The sequence below is a fragment of the Ipomoea triloba genome, chromosome 10 (assembly GCF_003576645.1).
Source record: "Ipomoea triloba cultivar NCNSP0323 chromosome 10, ASM357664v1".
Classification (NCBI taxonomy): Eukaryota; Viridiplantae; Streptophyta; class Magnoliopsida; order Solanales; family Convolvulaceae; genus Ipomoea; species Ipomoea triloba.
The window spans coordinates 12821342-12828458 of record NC_044925.1 but is presented as its reverse complement, the minus strand read 5'-3'; positions in this window follow the sequence as shown (position 1 = coordinate 12828458).

The following is a 7117-nucleotide window of genomic DNA, read 5'->3' as shown; positions in this document are numbered from 1 at the left end:
TATATATATATATATATATATATATATATATATATATATATATATATATATATATATATATAAAGGATAATGTAATACAATTGTGTTAGGTGAGAAATAGGATGTAATTATATCCGTAGGTTGAGTTTAGATCAACGGTCCAAATTAGAGATTTACAAAAAAAAACGCAGTGGCATTGTTGTAATTTTGTGTAAGTTAATTTTTTTTTGTCTTCCAGTGCGCATTGTCCCTTATGTCCAGAGCACATTGTTATGCCATACTTAGCACAATGTTATGCCTTCGAGAGCATAATGTTGTGCCTTCGTAGTGAATATTCTTTGCCTTAAAATGCATATTGTTGAGCCATCCTGAGCACATTGTTTAGTCTTTCAGAGCACAATGTTTTGCCTTGCTGTGCACATTGTTGCGCTTTATAGTTTTTAGATAATAGGTGCTACATATATATATATATATATATATATATATATATATATATATAGGGGTACACTCACCTGCGGACAATCGCCCAGGTAAGAAATAGGAACAAATCTGGTGCGTCCATCTTCTAAAATCGACGATCAATACTACAGCTCCCTATCATAACGCGCGGTGGCAAATAGGTAATTTTGCAGTTAAAAACTAAACTTAATACACACGCGAGGATTTTATCGGCATTACGCTAAACTGCAAAACCCCATTTCCCGCACCTCTCCGGCGACGACAACGACGAAGTAAAGCTTTGCTAAACAGGAACACAACGCAATCAATATCTACCAAAAATGGATGCGAAACAAAGCCCAACTGTTAATGCTGAGAAAACCCGAACCAAACGAGGTAAAATTTTTAAATTTCTTGTTTCTTTCGCATTTCATAAGAAACATATTGCTGGCTAGTTATTTGTGATTTGCAAGTAATCATGCACTTATGTGTTAATTTAGAACACCTAAACCTCAGTGTGAGAGGAATTGTGTTATAGATTAGTCAATTTGTGTTATATATTAGTCAATATTAACACACCATGTGCATGCACAGTTTGTTGAAAATGTAATTTGCAAATAGTTTAGGTTATGTGTGTAAGTACTCATCTATAGGTGTGCATATAGACTTGTGTGGGGCAAAGCGACAGTTAATGATCACTTTGCAACAACTGTAATCTATTATTGCATTTAGTTAACAGTATAGATGCAACTAATATAACCACCCTAACTGTGCAAGTACATACTCTTATGTGTTAATTTAGAACACCTAAACCTCACTGTGTGAGTAATTGTGTTACATATTAGTCAATTTGTGTTATATATTAATCAATATTAAAACACCATGAGCATGCAAAGTTTATGAAAAATGTGATTTGCAAGTAGTTTAGCTTATATGTGCAAGTAATAACCGTTAGGTGTGCATCTAGACTTGTATGGGGAAAAATGACAGTTAATGGTCATTCTGCAACAATTGTAATCTATTATTGCATTTAGTTAAAAGTATAAATGCAACTAATATAACCACCCTAAATGTGTGTTAATTGTGTGTGTCAACACCTAAACCTCACTGTGAGACTAATTGTGTTATAAATTAACCAACATTAACACACTATAATTTTGCAAGCCTAATGTGTAAATAACTCTTATAGGTGCAAAGAGGCAAACTGAAGGGACCAGAAAGTCTAAGCGACAGGCAAAAAAGGCAAAAAAGGAACCAGTTAAAGTAATAGTTCAGAGCGCACCTGAAGATGACTTAGAAGAGAGTGAACAACCACCTAGTGAATCTGAACCAGATGTCAATCGTGAAGATGATGAAAAGAGTGCACAACCATCTGCTGGATCTGAACCAGATGTCAATACTCAAGAAGTTGAAGGCAATGAAGACTCTGAGTCAAATGAGGGCAGAGACAGTGACACCGACACCGAGTATTATGATGTTACTTACCCATCACTATCAACAAGGGCAACCCCTTACCAACTGACAAAACATTTACAGAACTTAACTGATGCACAATCTCAAAGTTTGAGAGACATGGGTTTTGATCACTTAAGGGAGCAACAAATTTCTAGAGTACCTGGGAAGCTGGCATGGTGGCTGCTTAACAACTTTGATGCACGAAGTTGTTCTCTACGTGTCCAGGATGGTAAAGAGCTGCACATTACAGAGGAAGATGTTGCCCTAACACTGGGGTTCCCCCGTGGAAATATCAGAATTGAGAAAAGAACTTAAGGAGATGAAGACACCACATTAATTGAGGACTGGAAAAAACAATTGGGCAGGACTGATCTCTTAATAACACCTACTAAACTGTGTAAGGCAATGGTGGCATGCAAGGATGGAGGAGAATGGTTCAAGCGTCATCTTGCCATACTCGTTTCTACAATGTTTGTAGAGAGCAACTTAGCTGGCTATGTGAACACAAATCTGATCAAGAACTTTGAGGATGTCACGAAGATAGGTGATCTGAATTGGTGTGAGTACATACGTAGAACACTTGTCAGCAGTAAGGTTGCATGGACAAAGAAAACAGCTCAGAAGTTCATTGGACCAATAATATTCCTGACAGTAGATGCTTTAACAATGACAAAAAACTATTTAGAAGAATTACTATACCGTAACTAAAGTATATTTTATACATTTTGCAGATTTTTTATGTTGACAGGGTAGTGCTTTACTGCAGGCCAATACCTAGGCAATTGCCAGCACTCATTGGATGGACCACAAAACTACTGAACCAAAGAGAGAAGAATGAAATTAGTTCTGGTGGCTTTGGATACGGATACATCGATGAACCACCACAACCCCTGAAAGCCATGAAATCAGCAGAGAGTGAAGCAGGGTTGGAGGTAAAGACTGATAATATAATGTTATGCAACTAGATTATGTAACATGTGCATGCAGTTATTAATAATATTGCCCACAGAATTTAGTCTATATACAACACTGAGTGATGTGCAACTAGTTTATATTATATGTGCATGTGTTACTAAGAAATTATGCACACAGATTATTCCTATATGTCACTGCTTGTTTTATTAATACACACCTCTACTAATCTTAGATTATGCAACTAGATTAGGTTAAATGTGCATGAACTTATTATTAATATTGCACATAGAATTTAGTCTCCATACAATACTGAGTGATGTGCAATTAGTTTAGATTATATGTGCATGTATTACTAACAAAATTAACCACACAAATTATTTCTATATGTGACTAATTGTTATATTAATGCATACTTCTACTAACTGTAACTCTCATATGTACTACCAAAAAAAAAAAAAGACCTATATGCATAGATTTGCAGAAAAGATAAAACTTCTGACAGCAACAATGAATGAGGTAATGACAATGGCAGAACAGGCACCACAACGCACAGTGGATAATCCTAATTTTAAACAGATGGTGGAATCTGCCCAAAAATTGTTGGGAATACCAAACCCGGAGATTGAGTTAACTCAGGAGAATGAAGAATTTTGGAACAACCCGGAATTCATTGCAGCTTTTGATGAAATTGATAATGCAATTGCTAGTAGAGAGCAATACAGGACTAAAATTGCAGAAGGACCGAGTTTTAGCTTAGGGATGACTCTAGATGAAGTTGAAAGGGTAATCAATCGTGTCCAACGAACTGCAAAAAAATCAACTGCAAAGAGCCCACAACAAAATGTGATGAGTGATGAATTTACCACCCCTACTGGACCTTCTACCGACACAACACCAAATCTTACCCAGCAGACAACAACTGAAGAACTGACAACACCTGCTGAACAACAGGAGAATGTTGATGAGGTTATGACACTTTAACATACTAATTGCATCATTAGTCTACACTAGTTGCAGTTTCTTTTAAATATAGATGCACTTTACACTATATTCACTTGCATCAGATACTATGTTTATTTGAAATACATGATAGCTTAATACTAATAAATATATCAAAACATGATAGAGGCTGCCACCGTAACCACAACAAAAAGAATCACAACAGATAGAGCATGATGATGAAGAGCAAAATCCTATACAAATGCAGACTGAAAAAAGTCTAGGAAAAGAGCCTCAACGGCCAGAAACAAGGATGGAAAAACGACAAGTCAAGGCCACAAATCCTTTGAAATCCCCTTACTTGACAAGGCAAGTTGACATGAAACGACCATGGACTGCAACAGAAAAAATCATTGGGAAATGGGTTCTGCAAAATGACAATGTTGATCCGTAAGAATCTATAACTAACAACTATATTGGTCATTGATATATTACCATTTCTGATATATATACATAACTGTTAATTTTGTTTGCAAACAGAACACGGATAATTTTCAAACATGGTCCATACGCAGTGATTTGGGATGACATGCTATCCCTCAACAAGAATCAGGAAATTAAGGTTGGAATTATTGATGCTTGGTCTGCAATTCTGAACCAGAAAGAAAAAGCTCGTAGCAGCAGCTCACCGTGCAGGTTTTTCGCATCGACATTTGTGTGTGTAAGTTTGACAACAACTATAAACACCTTTTTAAATTTCTTGTTTCTTTTGCATTTCATAAAAAACATATTGGTGGCTAGTAATTTGTGATTTGCAAGTAATCATACACTTATGTATTAATTTAGAACACCTAAACCTCAATGTGAGAGGAATTGTGTTATAGATTAGTCAATTTGTGTTATATTAGTCAATATTAACACACCATATGCATGCACAGTTTATGAAAAATGTAATTTGCAAGTAGTTTAGGTTATATGTGCAAGTACTCATCTATGGGTGTGCATCTAGCCTTGTATGGGGCAAAGTGACAGTTAATGATCACTCTGCAACAACTGTAATCTATTATTGCATTTAGTTAACAGTATAGATGCAACTAATATAACCACCCTAACTGTGCAAGTACATACTCTTATGTGTTAATTTAGAACACCTAAACCTCAGTGTGAGAGGAATTGTGTTATAGATTAGTCAATTTGTGTTATATATTAGTCAATATTAACACACCATGTGCATGCACATTTTGTGGAAAATGTAATTTGCAAGTAGTTTAGGTTATATGTGCAAGTAATCATCTATATGTGTGCATATAGACTTGTATGAGGCAAACTGACAGTTAATGATCACTCTGCAACAACTGTAAATCTATTATTGCATTTAGTTAACAGTTTGACAACAACTATAAAGACCTTTCAAAAAATAAAATACATATTTGTAACATGTAAACTAACATCTACATTTTACTTCAGCTTTACACAGTTGTAGCACCCTATGGCGATAACGCATTGAGGACTAAGAGATTTTCAGAATGAATGGACAATGAAATTAGGAAGACAGAAGGATTGAATTTTCAAGATATTGAGTTGGTAAGCTACAAACAATATATATGCTAAAGTGCACCTAACATATATCAAAATTGCATTAAAGTACATCTACATGTGCAACTAACCTATTAATTATATGCATTCCAATTTCAAAACAGTTTGTCTTCCCAATTGTCCACTCTCAACACTACTTTGTGCTTACCGTAAATGTGAAGAACAAAAGATTTGATATCTTTGACAATTCATCATCTGATAGCCCCGGGAATGAAAAGTATGGAGATGTACCAACAACACTAGTAATGTTACTTACCAAATTTCATATATATCAACACTTTATTAATTCCAATACTAACAATATCAAATGACACAGAAAACCATGTTGGCTGAATACTTTCACATCAAAGAGGACAATGCAAAAAGCAATCTTGTAAAGGGATTGACACCTGCTAGACTCAGAATGTCATGGAGGGACAACAGTAACAAAGTTGACTGTGGTGTCTTCACTATGCGACAAATGGAGACTTATATGGGCAAAGGTACTAAAGGCTGGGACTGTGGACTGGAAAAGGAAAACAAGGAACAACTAAACAACACAAGAGTGAAATACCTTGCTGAAATTGTGAATTCCCCAATAAATGAATTCCGTGGAGATTGTATGAAAGATGCAAGGCAGTTTGAAAAGGCCTCAAAGGCCAAGAAGTAACTATTTGGTGGATTTAAGAATTGACAATATGATTTTTTGTAGTCAAGGTCTCTAACCATTTTTTTGGTGTAGGCAAGTAGAACTATATGCCAGGCGGTTTTTGAGTTGTTTACATATTTGCAGTGATGACTTGTAGTCATCAAAAAATGTTATTAATTCTGTACGTATGCAGTATGTACTTGCATTTATAATTGTCTATGAATGCAGCTACAGTTCTCTGTATATGCAAGTACTTTAGGTTATATGTGCAACTAATCGTCAATGAATGTGCACCTACACTTGTCCGCCCACTAAAGCCAAAACCCTAAAGACCTAAAACCTAAACCCTAAAAATTCAACCCAAAACCTTGAAAACTTAACACTAATCCCTAAACCCTGAATCATAAACAAATAACTTTGCGTACAAAACGTGGGCTGCAAGTACTTTGGGTTATCTGTGCAACTAATTACCCGTAAATATGCACCTACATTTGCCTGCACACTAAAGCCAAAACCATAAACACCTAAACCCTAAACCCTAAACACTAAACCCTAAAACCTTGAACCCTAAGCCTTAAACACAACACCATAAATACTTAAACGCTAAATGTGCAAGCAAAAATTATGGATAAGTGTATGGTGCAAGTACATTATTTTATATATGCAACTATTTATATGTAAATGTGCACCAAGACTTCCCTAACCCTGACACCCTAACTGTACATGCAAAAATTATGGAAAAATGTAGGTAGCCATTACATTACATTACATGTGCAACTAATCACCTGTAAATATCAACCAAGACTTCCTGCCTAGACTGTGCATGCAAAATGTATAAAAAGATATACTTTGCAGTTACTTTAGCTTATATGTGCAAGTACATTTCCCTAATTGTGCATCTAGACCTTTTTGCAACAAAATGTCACTCAAGGTTTACTCTGCAATAACTATACACTATATTTGCATTAACCAAACAATATAAGTGCATATAATCTTCACTATTATTGCAACAAATTTGCATAAAGTTTTTAAACAATTTCCAGAACTAAATCATCCAATCAATGCTAAAACACCTTCCATATCCATTATGCCAGAAGTATACGAATTAGTCATAGTCATATTTTGATAATAGAATGTAAAAAAATATTAATTTTGCATCTAAACTAT